Raw genomic sequence first — 16,855 nt, forward strand, 5'->3', positions numbered from 1 at the left:
GTTGTATGATATCTGGCTACCCCCTTCCGTCGCTGCTCGCCTCTTCTTCCCCCATGGGCAAGCAAGGTGGGGGCAGAGAGTGAGAGGGGTGCAGGGGGAACCAGCATTGCAGTGATCCAGCCCCTCTGCTCACCGTTACCCACGCGTTAGTCTTCGTGGGTCCAAAGGGGGAGAGAGAAGCAGAGGGACTGACAAAGGCCTGAAATGCTTGCTTCCCGGCACTCCCTCCAACTGTGGCGGTATGAGCCGAAAAGCAGCATCCCGTACCAGGCAATAAGACGGTGGCAGCACCAGCAGGAAGCAACAACGCAGCGAAGACATGGATCCAAATGCAGGAAAGCGCACGTCCAGGCTGCATTTATTTCCCGCGCCCCATCACGTTGCACTGACTGAGAATGTATTTTCTCTTTTGTCGCTGTCCTGGATCACACGCCCCACAGTTTGAAGACCTCTGCCTACAGTATGGATTTTTTTTTAGGGCTAAATACTCATTGTGATCATGACTACATAGGAGTTTACATTTTCACTGTATACTAGCAAAGCAACATGCAGGCACCTAGTCAGTGAGACAACGCAGGTAAATCAAGGAAGTCGCTGGGAAATGAAGGAAGTCGGTCCTATACAGAAAGAAATATGGGGGGTTGGGGGAGGGGGGGCAAGAAAGACATCTTGTGGTACAGACACTGGCCGGTACAGCTCAATGCACTGCCTGGCAGCACTGAGCAGTAAAGTCAGGCACATCTCCCTGCAATGTTCGGAACCCCTCACCTCGTAAAGGCAGTAAAGTTACAGAAATCATACCAAGGGAACTGCATGCCGTTGTAGTGAGCTCATTGCTGCTTTAACAGTGAAAGCTGTGTTGCACAGATAACCGCAGCGCTGGACATTGGGCCGGCTCCAGGTGTGTAGTCGGATCGTGGGATCCGGCCACAGTCAGCCACTGCAAACCCCAAACCCATGCTCTGCGCTGGGTTACTTTGGAAAAAAAAGAAAGAAAAGTAAGGGGGGGAAGCAGCGCAATGCTGCCATGAGCGCTCTGATGGCTCTGCCCCCTACGTGTACACAGCATGACTTTGATACAGGTCACAGCTGCAGGAAAAGCAAACTAACTTCCTCACGGGGTCACCAGAGGAAGTTACAGTCCTCAGCCATGACCCGGTTTGTTTATGCATGTTTGTCCGATACATTGCACAAAAAAAAATAAAAAATAAAAAAAAACACATCATTGAAACTATCCCACACGATGCAGCCACCCAGCTGCTTTCAGAGGGGAGCTGCAGGAGCTGTGCCAGGTGTGGTTCAAATAAAAGAAAACGTTGCTTATGGCGAACAGAAATCAGCAGGTTTTAAGAAGGAGGTTGCAGGACAACTCCTCAGTTTAAACAAGGATTTCCCCACAGATTATCTGCTATTTAACCATTAGCTAGAGTAATTGCTCGTCTTAATGATTCTTTAACAGTCTTCTTAAAATAATCCTCTGCATGAGCTCAGCACAGTGTACAAGTGCGGCTCGGACTGGTCCATAAAATTGTCTCGGGCACCAATGAAATAAGTGGCCCATAGTTGTAAATGCAAATTCATTCCTTTTCTGACCCTGTTAGAATAGTACCCAAGGGGGAGTTTTTTTTATAAAAAAATATTTACTCAGCAACACTGGTCAAAATTAATATTCACATTGTGAAGTAACATCACCAGTGCCATGGGAATGGTTTAAAGTGGAATTGATATATAATAGTTTGGAAAAGAAGCAGCATGAAAGAAATTGCGCAATTTTAAACATCTCCTTTGATCGGAGGTCAATTGCCAACTCCGACCTCCTAACCACCCCGACCACATTTTTTCCACTTCGACCACTGGATAAGGGTGAAGATGGCGGTACAAGTACAAACCCACTTGCAAATTCCCTCGGCGTGTGCGGCACGGCCATAAAGCACTTCTGTTTGGGGGTGGGTGGAGCCGAGGATGGGGATATCAGCCAAGAAGATACACAAAGATCCGCTGTTGGTGCAACTAAAATCAAAATAGGAAAAACAAACCCATCGGCATTTTGTTCTCCCCCCCCTTTTCCCCTCCCCCTCCCTTGCCGCGCTCTGAAACACCTGTGCGCGATATAAATATAAAATCTCATTAAATATACCTGGCGCTTCTCCGAGATGAAAAAGCGCATTATAAATGCGAAATAAAAAATAAAAACCTGCCAGTGCACGGCGCGCTCCTTCCTCCGGAATCCTCTTCCTAAACACATAACCATGCGAAAACGTCACGACGCCGTAACATAAACACATCATTACGCCATAAAGACATTGCAGAAAGTATCGACAAACTTTTAAACAAACACAATGCTATCTGGTCTCTAGGGACTTTAAATGTGCAATTGATAATGAAAGCAATACAAGGCCTCCGTTTAGCCTTCTCTTCCACACAAGGCAATGGGGTAAATGAAAAATCCCCTCCCCGGGGAACGCCAAATCGCCCAGTCCCCCCCACCCCCCCGCAATGCAGGAGAAATAAATAACTGAACTGGTATGCTAGAAATTCGTACCCAAATGCGTCTGTCTGCATAAGACATATCCCAATCTGCTGCACATACCAAATCCTCCTCCTGGGAGGATAACTGTTCGCTGTGCTGTTCACTGGTACAGTGGAAGTCCCATTGGGCAGGGAGGAATGTACTGTGCCTGTGCCCATCCCCACTCCATAAAACACATCTCCCCCGTGCAAATCGCACATCTGCATGAGAAAACCCCAAAATGAACTGCATCCACCTGTATTTTAAATAAATCTCAACCGATGCACATTACAAACCCCTAAATATACAGAAATACCCCCCCCCCTCCAATATGGCCTCACCCCTTTGAGGACATTACATATCCTCAAAATACACTGAAATAAAAGAAATAACTGAATCCGCCTGTACGTTAAGTAAATATCACCCCTGATGCACTTTACAAACCATCAAAATACACATGAATAGCCCCTTCCCAATATTGCTGATCTCCATTAAAATAACAATCAACAAGAGTTAGCTTTAAGACTTACCAGAAAACAACTAACAACTATACAAAATGTGCCTTACAACGGAGGAATCGCTCCCGCAAAGCCTTGCCTTCCCGCTCCTGCAAAAACAAATGACAAAGTGAACGTTCAAACCCACGTGATGCCTGGCAGCCCACGTGATGAAGTGGACGTTCAAACCCACGTGATGCAGAGCAGCCCAAGTGATGAAGTGGAGGCGGGCCTTGCTATGGTCCGTTTCTCGAATGGGAACTAGACGCTACCCTTTACGAAAAGCTCATGTCCAGTTTCCAGGTAGCATCAGGTGAGTGCATGCGATCCAACTCTCGTAGTGAATTTTATATGCATTTCTTTTAGCATCCATCAACTTTCCGTTCTCACCCCTTTGTTGTTATATTGTTAAGAGGAGCCCTTTTGCAACCTCTAGGAATGCATGTTGAATCTGTAATGCCTTGTATTGTACTTATCACTGGGTGAAATTAAATACTGCAAGTACGTGATTTTTACACGGGGCAGCCTGTTGTTAGTATTATAGGCACAGTAGCTGCTCCGAAGCTAATTTACTGTACGGTTCAGGCTCTGCAGTGCTCGCAGACGCAGTAACTGCCGTGCAGCTACTACACAGACCCTGCTCTGGTGTAAGTGACTGTCACACAGTATTTATGTAGGGTTGATGGAGTTCTTTCTGTGAATTGTTTGCCGATTTGTGTGGCGTAATGTAATATATATATATATATATATATATATATATATATATATATATATATATATATATATTTTGCTTTGAGGACTGTTGCTTTGTACAGTTTGAGTTGTCTTTGGTATTTTACTTTGTTTCGTCTGGTGTATTGTTCTCTCCATTTTGTGTATTTTTGTTGGCATTTTTTCATTTCTTCTGTGAACCATTTTGCTGCAAGTTTTTTGGGTCATGCTTTGAATGTTTTAGCTGGTGCTAATTGGTCAATGGCCTTGGTTACCAATTGTTGAGTGTGTCTTCTGTTGTATCTATGTTTGCATCGGTGGGATCTCTTTCACCTAGGTTGTCGTGGTGGGTTGATAGCATTGCTGCCTCGTCTGCTATTTTTGTTGCAAAGTTGGGGTTGTAAGAAGATGGTTTCTAGATCAGTATGAATACTATGTTGGATTGGTTGTTGAGTTCTATCTTGATTAGGAGGCATTCATATTCTTCTGTGTTGGTTGTGATGATTCGAGATGCTCGGGCGTGTTTTTTTGTGTATAATTGCGATTCCACCTCCTCTTCGGTTTTCTCTGTTGGCGTGTATTAATTTACAATTGTCGGGTATTGCTACATTTGCGATGGGTTTATAGTTGTCTGATAGCCAGGTTTCTGTAAGGAAGTCCACGTCTGTGCCTCCTTCACTTAGGAGGTGATTGGTTTCTGTTGAGTGTTTTGCCATGGATTTAATGTTGAGGAGGCTGCAGTGTAGTTTGCTGTATCTTCCTTTTTGTGTTGTTGGTAGTATATACAAATCAGGTTGTAGTTGGTTAGAGTTATCTGGGTCGTGACTCACAGTCTAATGCGCACCTTATTTGTGAAGTAATTGTAGGTTAGCCCACAGCCTGACTCCTGGTTTGTCTGGGGACCAACTCTGGGGTTCCCAATTGGCTGAATGAGTAGGTGGGATGGCAAACCTGTGGATGATGTTAGGCGCTGGGAGGATTCAATAGTCGAAGGATTTAGCTGATTTGCTAGTGGTTTCGGTTCATCATCAGGTCAGAAAAGTCATGTTGGTTTCTAAAAATTGTTGCTTTATTATTGTTTTCAAAATACACCAGAGCATCTAAAAACATGAATGTGGCAGATAATGCCAGTTGTTCAACATAGGTGAGTGCACACAGCCGACGCGCGTTTCGACCTAAGTCTTTTTCAGGGCTGTGAGTAGTGCATGTGGTCGAGTGGTTTATAGTTAAGTGAATGACGCAGTGACATTGTTGTGGACCACAGTTTGATTGGCAAAATTTGAACACAAAAGCATGATCATGAAAGGTCACATGATAATTGTGTGGTATGCAGGAAGAATTTATAACAAGGCAGATAAAGGAGCAGAGTTGGTTAAGTGGTGATAGTGAGTGAGGGTGAGGTGATTTATTTATTTATTTTTTTTATTGTGATATAACCTCATTTGGGTTTTTTTTCACATTCAAAACAATACATATATCTAAATTACATTTAAAATCAATTTGTCACAATTTTATAAAAATTAGCATTTTAAAATTAAATTCATCACATCAATATCTAATTGCTTTCCCTTATTTGGCAACAAGTCAGCAATGTTCTGGCGGAATAAAACCTGTCTTTTGCAAGACCCTTAGGATGTTTAAGGTTAGTTTTGTTAGTTTTGTTTCGTGACCCGCGATCATTCTTTCCCAGAAGGCATCAGAAGATAATCTATCCAATGACCCAACTAGATCCCCTAAATGTTCCACCCTGATTTTCCAAGTGCCTTTACAGAATCTTAGCAGGTGCTCTAGCGTTTGTTTACTTGGATCTGAGCATTCCATGCATAAACTACGAGTCCCTTCAATGATTTATAGAAGCCAGGTAATGTGTTACAGTAGTTCGTAATCATATTCAATTTATTGCATATTAATAATCGATTCAGCAGTAAGCAATCATACATAGAAACCAAACGAGCAAGGTGCCAAGGGAGAGAAGGAGAGAGAATGTTAGTCAGTTGGTAGGGGGAGCCATTTAAGAATATTAGGGCAATGGGTTAGAGTGAAAAGGTGGTGTGGCTTACCCAATTGAGTCAAGATTAGGCTCTTGATAGAGCAGAAGGCTGGTCTTCCCGGGTCAGGGTGCCAGAAAGGCTGGATAGCCAATTCTGGGGAGAATAAGGAGAATGACTTGAGTCTGTGGGCCGAGATGGCGGTGTGAGAGAGCACCTATGTAGGGGGGCGCAGGCGTCTAGGGGTTGGAAGGCGGAGGCTGGGTGGAGCGGTAGATGCCTGGAGGATGGAAAAGTGGGGCTGATAAGCCGTGGATTAGGGACGGAGAGGCTCAATGAGCCATTACAATTGATGACGTGGTTGCCAGGTGTGCAACCCATGGATGAGGCTAATGCGTGAGTGACGAAATGTAAAAGCGGGCCTGAGAGGCGGTGTGACCCCGGTCCTGGTGAGGAACCAAGTGCTGGCGTCGGGGGTGCCCGCATGCGATGCAGTGCAGTGTTCCGATGCGATTCGGAAGGGAAGAAGGGCGGGATGTGTCGGATCGTGATCCTGGAGGAAGGGGAGGAGTGGGTGAGGAGGTTAACTCGTGAAGGGGTGGCGGAGGCCTGTGTAAGGTAGCTCGCAAAAGCCAAAGTGGCACTGCTGGCGAAGGAGCGGGTGGTGCGAGAGAGAAGGGAGGTCCAGTGGACACAAGCGGGGGGACTCAGTAAAAGGGGTAGTGGCATCCCGCTGGTGCGGCGGGCATCAGTCAAAGCCCGGACTTACCTAGTGCCGCATCGGTTTAGGAGCGCCGTGGATCCTGTGTCACTTGGCGGTGCGTGAGGAAGGCTGTGAGGACTTCCTGATTAAATAATCGTTTCGTTACGATTGGTCATCGTGGGGAGCCTGCTGATTGGAAGCTGCAAGAGGGATCCTGATTGGTTGACCTGCAATTGCATGCTAGCAGGGGAACCCAGTGATTTCTGATGCATGACGGTGTAAAGGGGTGATTCCCTAGTTTAGAATGGGCCGGAAAGTGGATTGATGAGTTCAGGTGCAGAGCGGCGTCAAGGAACCTGATAGCTGATCAAAAGTGCAGAAAAATAAAATAAAATATGGACACTGCCACATGGGTATCTGTAGCAGGGGCCGGTAGGTGTGGTGGAAAAGCAAAAATGGAATCAGATAGGAGGGAGATGTGTTGTTGCAGGGCAGTAGTAAGTTCGCTGGATCAGGGAATCCAGGCCCGCATGGGGTGTTTATATATAGCTGATCCGGTGAGGCTAACATGTGGTGAAAAAGCCCCCAACCCCCGGAGGGAGGGTGGTATGGGGAGCCTACCCCCTAATAGTGGCCCTGAGGTTGGCTGGTACGAAGGTGATCCAGTCTAAGAGTGGGGAAGGAGGAATTAACCCATGTTGAATGGCTAAGTGGGTGGGTGTGTGAGTCTGTGTACTTCAGGAAGGCAAAACGAAGTGCTATATTGGTAATGCGAAGGGCCCAATAACCCAAGAGGTAAAAATGGGGGGCGCAAGCAATGACATATACCTGAATTGGAACAGCCCCAATCGATTTGGGAGGGGTGCGGGCGAGATGTCAAGGGGCGCAAGGTGGCAATCTGTGAGGATGAATGGGGGCTGGGGAGAGAAGGTCACATGGTGCACAGCATCCCGCGGGGGATGATCATGTAGAGGTGGATGGAGTAGGGCCAGACCTGTGGTGGAGACATTAAGTACAGGTCGTGATATGAGGCCCGGGTGGACATCTTTAGAAAGCCCAGTTATATTCACAAGAAAACATGGAAATCATGATCACTATTTAGACCGTTGGTGATGGTTCTGTATTTGCATATTAGCCAAGCCTCTTTTTGTCGAAGCAGTAGTTCTCTGTCGCCTCCCCCTGCGTGCATTGGTATTGATTCCAATCCCACAAAGGCGATGTTTTCCTTGTTATCCAGCTGCTGTTCTTCTTGCCAGTGGACGGCCAGTGGGTATTTGCTTTCTTGAGAGTGCAGGGAGCTGAGGTGTTCCCTGAATCTGGTTCTGAGTTCTCTCTTGGTACCTCCGATGTATTTTCGATTGCATACACATATAATAGTATAGATTACATATTTGGATTTGCAATTAATATATTGTTTAATTACATGTGTATTGGTTTCGCTAAATTTGACATTCTAAGTAGTTGTGGCAAATTTACACATGGAGCACTTTCCACATTTATAAAAACGTACTGGTTTATTGCTCTTGAGCCAGTTGTCGTTAGTATTAGGAATCAGTTCCATAAAGGATGGGTTTAGCATGGTTTTAAGTGTTCTGGCATTGGTGTAGGTCATACTGGGTTTGTCAGGTATCCATGCTCTGATGTCTTCATCAATTGATAGGATATGGCAATGTTTCTTCAAGATCCTCTGTACTTTGTTGCTGTCACTGCAGTATTGAGTGATATATCTTGGTTGGTTGTCATTCAAAGTTGGACCTCTGGAATGTTCCTTCGGGGTCAGTAGGGTGCAGCGTTCTCTTTTGTTTGCCATTGCTTCAGCTGCTTTTATCGCTTGTTCAGGGTAGCCCCTCTCTGAGAAACGTTTGGTGAGGACCGTGCATTCTTCTCTGTAAGCAGGCAGAGTGCTACAGTTCCTCTTAGCTCGTAGGAATTCTCCTTTTGGGATATTGTTAATGACTGATTTTTTTGTGGCAACTGGATGCGTGTAATACTGAGTTCACTTCCGTAGGTTTCCTGTAGGTTGTTGTTGTGAGTTCAGTTCCTACTGGCCAGATGGTAATGTCCAAAAAATCAATGGAGGTGTTACTTGAGGTTCCTGTTAGTTCGATGCCAAAGTTGTTTTTGTTCAGGTATTGTTTGAATGATTCAAGTTTTTCTATAGTTCCGCACCAAATCATCAGGATGTCATCTATATAGCGCATCCAGGTGTGAATCTGTTTGTAGAAATCGTTGTTGGCAAAGGCGTGCACCTGTTCATAGTGATGCATAAATAGGTTGGCCATTGATGGCGCATAGGTAGCCCCCATGGCAATGCCTTTGGTTTGTCTGTAGTATTGCTGGTTGAATAGAAAGACAGTGTTGGTTAGTGAAAATTCCAAAAGTTCTTTGGTAAGTTCCAAGTGTGACCAAAAAGAGGCTGATGCTTTTGAAAAAGCAAATTCTATGGCTTTGAGTGCTAGTTTGTGGTCTATGGAAGTATAGAGAGCTTTGACGTCCAGGGTTACTAAAAAGAAGTCTGTGTTCCACTTGATATTTTGTGAGACCAAGAGGGTGTGCATGGTGTCACGCAAGAAGGTAGGTATCTTCGGTACGTCTGGAGCTAGGACGTTATTGATGTATTGGTTAAGTGGCTCTGTTATCCATCCCATTCCACTCAATATGGGTTGACCTTCTGGTATGGTGTAGAATTCTTTGTGTATCTTCGGGAGAAAATAAATGGTCGGTATCCTGGGATGTCCTAGGTGAAGATATTTCCTTTCCTCGTCAGATAGGAGTCCACGTTTGTGCCATTTGGTCAACAGGATGTTGACTTGTGTTAGGATTTCCTTGGTAGGGTTGATATTGATAATGTCATAGCATCCCGGTGTGGTGAGATGGTTGAGGGCCATTTGTATGTAATCTCCTCTGTCCATGATGACAACATTGCCACCTTTGTTGGCTTCCTTGATTATGATTTGGTGATTCTCTTGTAGTTCTTTCAGTGCCAGTGTCTCGTGATTGGTAATGTTGTCAGTTCCTCTCAGGTGTTTGCATCTCCTCTGGTCTTCATATGCCTGGAGGTCGCGTGTGACTGCCTGGCTAAAGATTTCAATTGCATTCTCACCTTGTAGGTTAGGAGTAAATTTGGATTTGGGCTTCATTTCAGGTATTTTCAAGTTTGGTACCTTGCTCGTTTGGTTTCTATGTATGATTGCTTACTGCTGAATCGATTATTAATATGCAATAAATTGAATATGATTACGAACTACTGTAACACATTACCTGCCTTCTATAAATCACCTCACCCTCACTCACTATCACCACTCAACAACTTAACCAACTCTGCTCCTTTATCTGCCTTGTTATAAATTCTTCCTGCATACCATACAATTATCATGTGACCTTTCATGATCATGCTTCTGTGTTCAAATTTTGCCAATCAAACTGTGGTCCACAACAATGTCGCTGCGTCATTCACTGTGTGCACTCACCTATGTTGAACAACTGGCATTATCTGCCACATGAAGGTTTTTAGATGCTCTGGTGTATTTTGAAAACAATAATAAAGCAACAATTTTTAGACACCAACATGACTTTTCTGACCTGATGATGAAACGAAACCACTAGCAAATCAGCTAAATCCTTGGACTATTGAATCCTCCCAGCCCTAACATCATCCACAGGTTTGCCATCCCACCTATATACAAATCAGACATACCACATTGGGTCTATTATCAATACCCATACCCATTGCAACTTCGGAAGGGCTGAAGCAGGGATGCACCCTTGCTTTAGCAATCGTTAACTTTTTTATCAAATACATTTCCAGACACATCTGTTCTGGCTCTCCAAAAATGTCCAATCTACCCATTCAAGCGCTATGGTATGCAGATGATTTAGTTCTCATATCAAAAGCCCCGGTAGGCCTGCAAAAATTGTCAGCTCTTTCTATGGTCCTAGATCAAAAACGAGCTGATAATTAATCTTAAAAAAACACAGTGGGTCTCAATACCGAGTAAATTGGTTACCGCAATATCGCGGACCAGAGTAATTGTTAAGACTTGAATGTCGTGTAGGCAGAAGAGTCCTCTGTCCCCAAATGCCACACAGAGAGAACTCAAAGTCACTCCCTGTACGACCGTTCAGGCCACAGGTGGTGATGGTCAACTCCAGAACCACGAACCTCTGGGACCCCAATCCGCTGCAAGAAAATACTGATTAAGTACCAAGCAAATGACTGTAAATGACAATACCAAATAATGTGAAAAGGTCTTACCAGAGGGATCAGGAGAAAGGTAATGAACCTATGAGGTAGGGTTCCGGGACTCCCGTGGGCAGATAGACAGTAGTCCCAAAATGGCGTGAGCACCACCTGATGACAAAAACATGATTTGATACTGTGAAGCTTGAAGCAAGAAGTTCCAAGGAAGGGCAGATGCAAAAAGGGAAATCCGTTTTGCAGTCCAATGAACAGTCCAAGTTCGATGCACAGGATGATCCAAAGTAACAAAGCCAGCAAGATAATCCAAGCGAAGTCCAAGTAAACAGGCCGAGGTCAAAAATCCAGAAAAGTCAAGAAATCCAAAGGAACACGTAACGCCAAACAGGTTGCAAAGAACAGCTGTGAAGCAACAAGTCCATGGAAAGCCGCGTTTAAATACTCGCGGTTCTGGCATTACTTCCCGTCACATGGCGTGCTGCCGCATCACGTGATTGGTTTTCCGGGTCACGTGAGTATACAGTGCTGGTCACGCGACGCGGAAGCATAGTAGCGTTCCGCCGGTAACCTAGGCGCCAAGGAAGCTGCCAATGCAAAAAAGGACGCAACCTGGAGAGCGTTCTGTTGCGGCTGAGGCATGCAAGTGCACGTGAGTCATTAGGGAGCCCACGTGAGTGCCGAGATGTGAAGGGGAAATGAGATGGGACAGAGCGAGCGGGGCAAGCTATAGTGATTCTAGAGTTTTGGGCATGGTGAGCACGGGCAGGAGTGGCAGTATTGTCAGGTGTGCGTACAAGAGTGTGTGTGACAGAGCCCCCCCAAAGGCCCACAACCTCGTGGGCAGGAAGGATGATCCCTGTGAAAGCGAGCCACCAAGTGAGGAGCATGGACATCAAAAGCAGGGACCCAGGAGCGCTCCTCCGGACCATATCCAACCCAATCCACCAGGTACTGCAAGCGTCCCCGGCAGATACGAGAATCCAAAATGCCAGAGATCTCATAGACATCCGGGGCCGACAGGGACACCGGGGCAGCAGGGACGCGAAGACGGGAAGGATCCGGACAAGGCTTGAGGAGGGAGACGTGGAACACAGGGTGAATCCTCCAGGAGCTCGGGAGTACAAGACGGTAAGTAACAGGGTTGATCACCCGAGACACTACATAAGGACCCACAAAACGGGCCAAGAGCTTCCTGCAACCCACCAACCGCAAATGACGAGTAGAGAGCCAAACACGAGAACAGGAGCCACCATACGCTTCCTGTCTGCCTGGGATTTCATGGAAGCTTGGGCCTCACAGAGGTGAGCTGAGGTACGGGCGTGAATATCAGACATATCCCTGACACAAGCAGTAGCAGCCGGATTGGATGAGGCCGCGAGGTCAGGTATAGGCAGAACACAGGGATGTTGGCTATACAAGACATAAAAGGGGGAGAAAGAGACATGAACCACATTGTTGTAAGCAAATTCAGCGTGACGGAGGGAATGAAACCAGGTGGATTGTTGTTGAAGTATCAGACACCGTAGGTACTGTTCCAAAGTCTGATTGACCCTTTCGGTCTGACCGTCAGTCTCTGGATGATAGGCAGAGGAATACCGGACATCGATACCCAACAGCTTAGTCAAGGCTCGCCAGAAGCGTGAGGTAAACTGAGAACCCCTGTCCGACACCAAGACAGAAGGTAGACCAAATAGGAAAAACACAGAGTCAAAGAACATTTTGGCCATGGTAGGGGCAGAAGGAATACCTTTACAGGGGTTGAATCGTGCCATCTTGGAAAAGGAGTCTTCTATCACCCATATGGTATCAAAACCTTGCACTCGTGGGAGATCTGTAATAAAGTCCATGGACAAGGTATGCCAAGGCTTAGAGGGTACCGGTAGAGGAAGCAACAAACCCAGAGGACGTCCCCTACGGGGCTTACATTGAGTACATATGGAGCACGTGTTGACGTAGGAGTCCACGTCCCTTTTCATGCCCGGCCACCAGCACCAACGCTGCAAGAGGGCTAACGTGCGTTGCTGACCCGGTTGACCGTTCACAGGGGCGTCATGTGACCACTCAAGAGCCATATTCCAAGTGTCTGCAGTGGGCAGAAACAATCGATTCAAGACAAAGGGAAGGCCATCATGAATGACCGGATTCCACTCTGACAACTCGTTAGGATGAAGCGATAGCCAGTTCCTTACTGCATCCAACAAGGGCATTGATGGTGTGCACAGACAAACTACCTTGGTGTGGTCTAATAGCGTGTCAGGGTACACAGGCAAAGAAATTCCCTCAGGAGAACGTGACAGGGCATCGGCCTTCCCATGAGCCGACCCAGAGTGATGACGTATCTGGAAGTCAAATGTCGCAAAGAATAGATGCCACCTCATTGTATACTATTGAGACATTTTAAGGAAGCTAGATCCTGCAGATTCTGGTGATCCGTGAAGACCATGACCTGATGCTTGGCACCCAAGAGATGATGCCGCCAAACACGAAAAGCATCCATGACTGCCAGTAGTTCCTTTTCGGTCACAGTATAATGTGTTTCAGGGATGGTGAACTTGCGGGAGTGGAAAGCGACCGGGTGCAAGCGACCTGAGGAGCGACAAGTCTGTGAAAGGACTGCACCTAAAGCAAAAGAAGAGGCATCTGCCTCAACAATAAAAGGGAGATCTGGATCAGGATGCTGAAGGACAGGAGCCGTAGTGAACGCAGTCTTCAATGTTTCAAATGCGTTTTGGTGTGTATCTGTCCACAAAAATGGTGTATGAGGGCTGGTCAGGGCAGTGAGAGGAGACGCAATGGATGAGAAGCCCGAGATAAAACGTTTATAGAAATTTGCGAATCCCAAGAATGATTATAGTGCCTTTAAATTCGCAGGGACGGGCCAGTCTAAAACAGCCTTCACCTTAGAGTGATCCATGGACAAGCCGGCAGGGGTGATGCAGAACCCAAGAAAATCCACACTGCGGACATAAAATTGGCATTTCTCTGGTTTGGCGTACAAAGAGTGTGTCTGTAATCGTGAAAGTACTTCACGGACATGACGTACATGCTCATCTTGGGACTTAGAAAAGATTAGAATGTCATCAAGATATGCCACCACGAACATGTCTAAGATATCGCTTAGGATGTCATTCATGAACCTTTGGAACGTGGCAGGGGCATTGCACAGACCGAACTGCATGACTGTATATTCAAATAAGCCATACCCGGTATAGAAAGCGGTCTTCCACTCATCGCCGGAACGCACACAGGCCAAATTAAAGACCCCACGTAGATCCAACTTGGTGAAAATGGTAGCATGTGCAAGGTGGTCAAGTAAAGGTGTAATGAGGGGAATGGGATACCGGTTCTTTCTTGTAATAGCATTAAGTCGTCGGTAATCCACACATGGGTGTAAATCGGCCTCTTTTTTTAGGGACAAAGAATATGGGACTCGCTGCAGGTGAGATGGAGGGTCGTATTTGTCCCAATTTCAGGGCATTTTGGATATAGTCTTTTAGAGCTAACTCCTCTGACGGTGAGAGGGAATAGATCCGTCCTGTAGGTATTGTGGTGTCGGGGAGTAGATCGATGGGGCAGTCGTATGGGCGATGTGGTGGTAGGACCTCAGAAGAACCACGATCAAACACATTTGCGAAATCTTGGTATTCGGGGGGAATGCTTGTGGCTGCTAACCCCACTATGTGTTCTGAGGATGACTCTTGCGAGTCAGACACGGTTAACTGAGTAATTGCATGAGCCGGGTTGTCACTGCTTGTGTCTGTGGTTAGGCAGAAATTTTGACAAATTTCTGATTCGATATGAACCAATCCTAACTTCCAGTCAATGAGTGGGTTATGTTCTTGGAGCCAAGGAATTCCCAATATGAGACCAAACTGGGGCATGGCAATGAGGTCAAAACTTATAGTTTCTTTGTGTGTGGATTGGATTGTCATTTACATGGGTGCTGTTTGTTGTTTAATTGGGCCAGACACCAGAGAGGTACCATCCACTGCCTGTACGGGTTATGGTCTAGTCTTGGTCAAAAGAGGTAGATTTAAAGAGTTAGCCAAGGCAATGTCAATGTAGTTACCCGTTGCCCCTGAGTCTATTATAATGGTGACAGGATGTGTAATAGTAGATGTGGGGTGAAGTGTGGCCTGTACTTGTACAGGCCTAATGCGGCCAAAAGCAGGAATCAGGTTCGGGGTATGGTGAGAATAACTCGATCCCGTCCCCGGTTCTAAGATCGAGCTGTCCGAAAACCCTGAGTCTTGGTCTTTGGACGCCGTTGGCACTCCTTCACAAAATGACCAGCTAGACCACAATAGTAAGAAGCATTATCCACCCTCCTACATTCTCTTTCCAGAGGGGAAATCGGGCTTCTAATTCCCCCTGTTTGCATGGGTTCTGATGAGGTGTCAGATGTAGAATGTGATGTAGGAAGGGTGACTGAGTGAGAGAACCCAGCCTCTGCTCTTCTTTCAGATATTCGTGCATCTACCTGGAGGGCAAGGTCAACTAAATCATGGAATGCAGTAGGTAGTGAAGGGACCACTGACAAGGCGTCTTTCATGGGATTACTGAGACCTCTATAGAATACCACCGCCTTCTTGCTTTCGGGCCAGGATGTTTCAGCGGACAGTTGGTCAAACTGAGTTATATACTCAATAAGGGAACCCTTACCCTGATTCAAATCCAGGAGCTCCAAGTCTCTCGACTGAACTTTATGTCTGGTGTCGAAGACCCTGGACATTTCCGTAACAAGAAGGTCAAAATCATAGAGGGTGGGGCTACCACTTTCCAAAAGAGGGTTGGCCCATGCAGCAGCAGTACCTGCTAGATGAGAAAGGACGAATGCTGCCTTGGTAGTGGAATCTGGAAAGGCAAGGGGTCGACACAAAAAATGCAACTTGCACTGATTTAGAAAGGTTCTTAATTTCCTGGGATCTCCATGGTATCTTTCAGGAGCAGCTAAAGGGAACGGGGAAGGTAATACAACAGGGACAGGATTTTGGGGCGCTGGAGGTGGCGTGGGTTGGGAGACAGAGGGTGTATCCCCAAATTCCGTGTCTGGAGGCAATGGGTGTCTAATACTTTGCATGTGGTCAAGTCGCTGGTGGATGACCGTATTAGCGGCAGCCATGTCTGCCCGCAGTACTGTGATGGCTTGAACTATAGCGGACATAGGATCTTCAGCGCTTTCCTCCATTGCCTATACGACAATATGGCTTCACAGTCTGTTAAGACTTGAATGTCGTGTAGGCAGAAGAGTCCTCTGACCCCCAAATGCCACACAGAGAGAAATCAAAGTCACTCCCTGTGCGACCGTTGAGGCCACAGGTGGAGATGGTCAACTCCGGAACCGCAGACCTCTGGGACCCCAATCCGCTGCAAGAAAATACTGATTAAGTACCAAGCAAATGACAGTAAATGACAGTACCAAATAATGTGAAAAGGTCTTACCAGTGGGATCAGGAGAAAGGTAATGAACCTATGAGATAGGGGTCCGGGACTCACGTGGGCAGATAGACAGTAGTCCCAAAAATGTCGTGAGCACCACCTGATGACAAGAACGTGATTTGATACTGTGAAGCTTGAAGCAAGAAGTTCCAAGGAAGGCCAGATGCAAAAAGGGAAATCCGTTTTTGCAGTCCAATGAACAGTCCAAGTTCGATGCACAGGATGATCCAAAGTAACAAAGCCAGCAAGATAATTCAAGCGAAGTCCAAGTAAACAGGCTGAAGTCATAAATCCAGAGAAGTCACAGAAAAGTCAAGAAATCCAAAGGAACACGTAACGCCAAACAGGTTGCAAAGAACAGCTGTGAAGCAACGAGTCCACGGAAAGCCGCGTTTAAATACTTGCGGTTCTGGCATTACTTCTCGTCAAATGACGTGCTGTCGCATCACGTGATTGGTTTTCCAGGTCACGTGAGTATAAGTGCTGGTCACGCGACGCGGAAGCATAGTAGCGTTCCGCCGGTAACCTAGGCGCCAAGGAAGCTGCCAATGCAAGAAAGGACGCAACCTGGAGAGCGTTCTGTTGCGGCTGAGGCGGGCAAGTGCACGCAAGTCATCAGGGGGCCCACGTGAGTGCCGAGATGTGAAGGGGAAATGAGATGGGACAGAGGGAGCGGGGCGAGCTATAGTGATTCTGGAGTTTTGGGCATGGTGAGCACGGGCAGGAGTGGCAGTATTGTCAGGTGTGTGTACAAGAGTGTGTGTGACAGTAATCCTCTACAGATATGGAACATTTTCCATTGATTCGGCT

At 46.4% G+C, this 16,855-nt stretch overlaps 1 protein-coding gene across 1 annotated transcript in view; it reads left to right on the forward strand.

Moving 5' to 3' along the window:
* The first annotated feature begins 3,204 nt into the window (after positions 1-3,204).
* Positions 3,205-16,855, forward strand: part of CARF (calcium responsive transcription factor) — a 1,085,705-nt gene continuing 1,072,054 nt past the window's right edge. Inside the window, exon 1 of the mRNA XM_069615518.1 lies at positions 3,205-3,319. The gene's annotated coding sequence lies outside the window, so the exon portion shown is untranslated. The remainder of the gene's footprint in view (positions 3,320-16,855) is intronic.

Source organism: Ambystoma mexicanum, chromosome 9, assembly GCF_040938575.1.
Source record: "Ambystoma mexicanum isolate Mex_15411 chromosome 9, UKY_AmexF1_1, whole genome shotgun sequence".
Classification (NCBI taxonomy): domain Eukaryota; kingdom Metazoa; phylum Chordata; class Amphibia; order Caudata; family Ambystomatidae; genus Ambystoma; species Ambystoma mexicanum.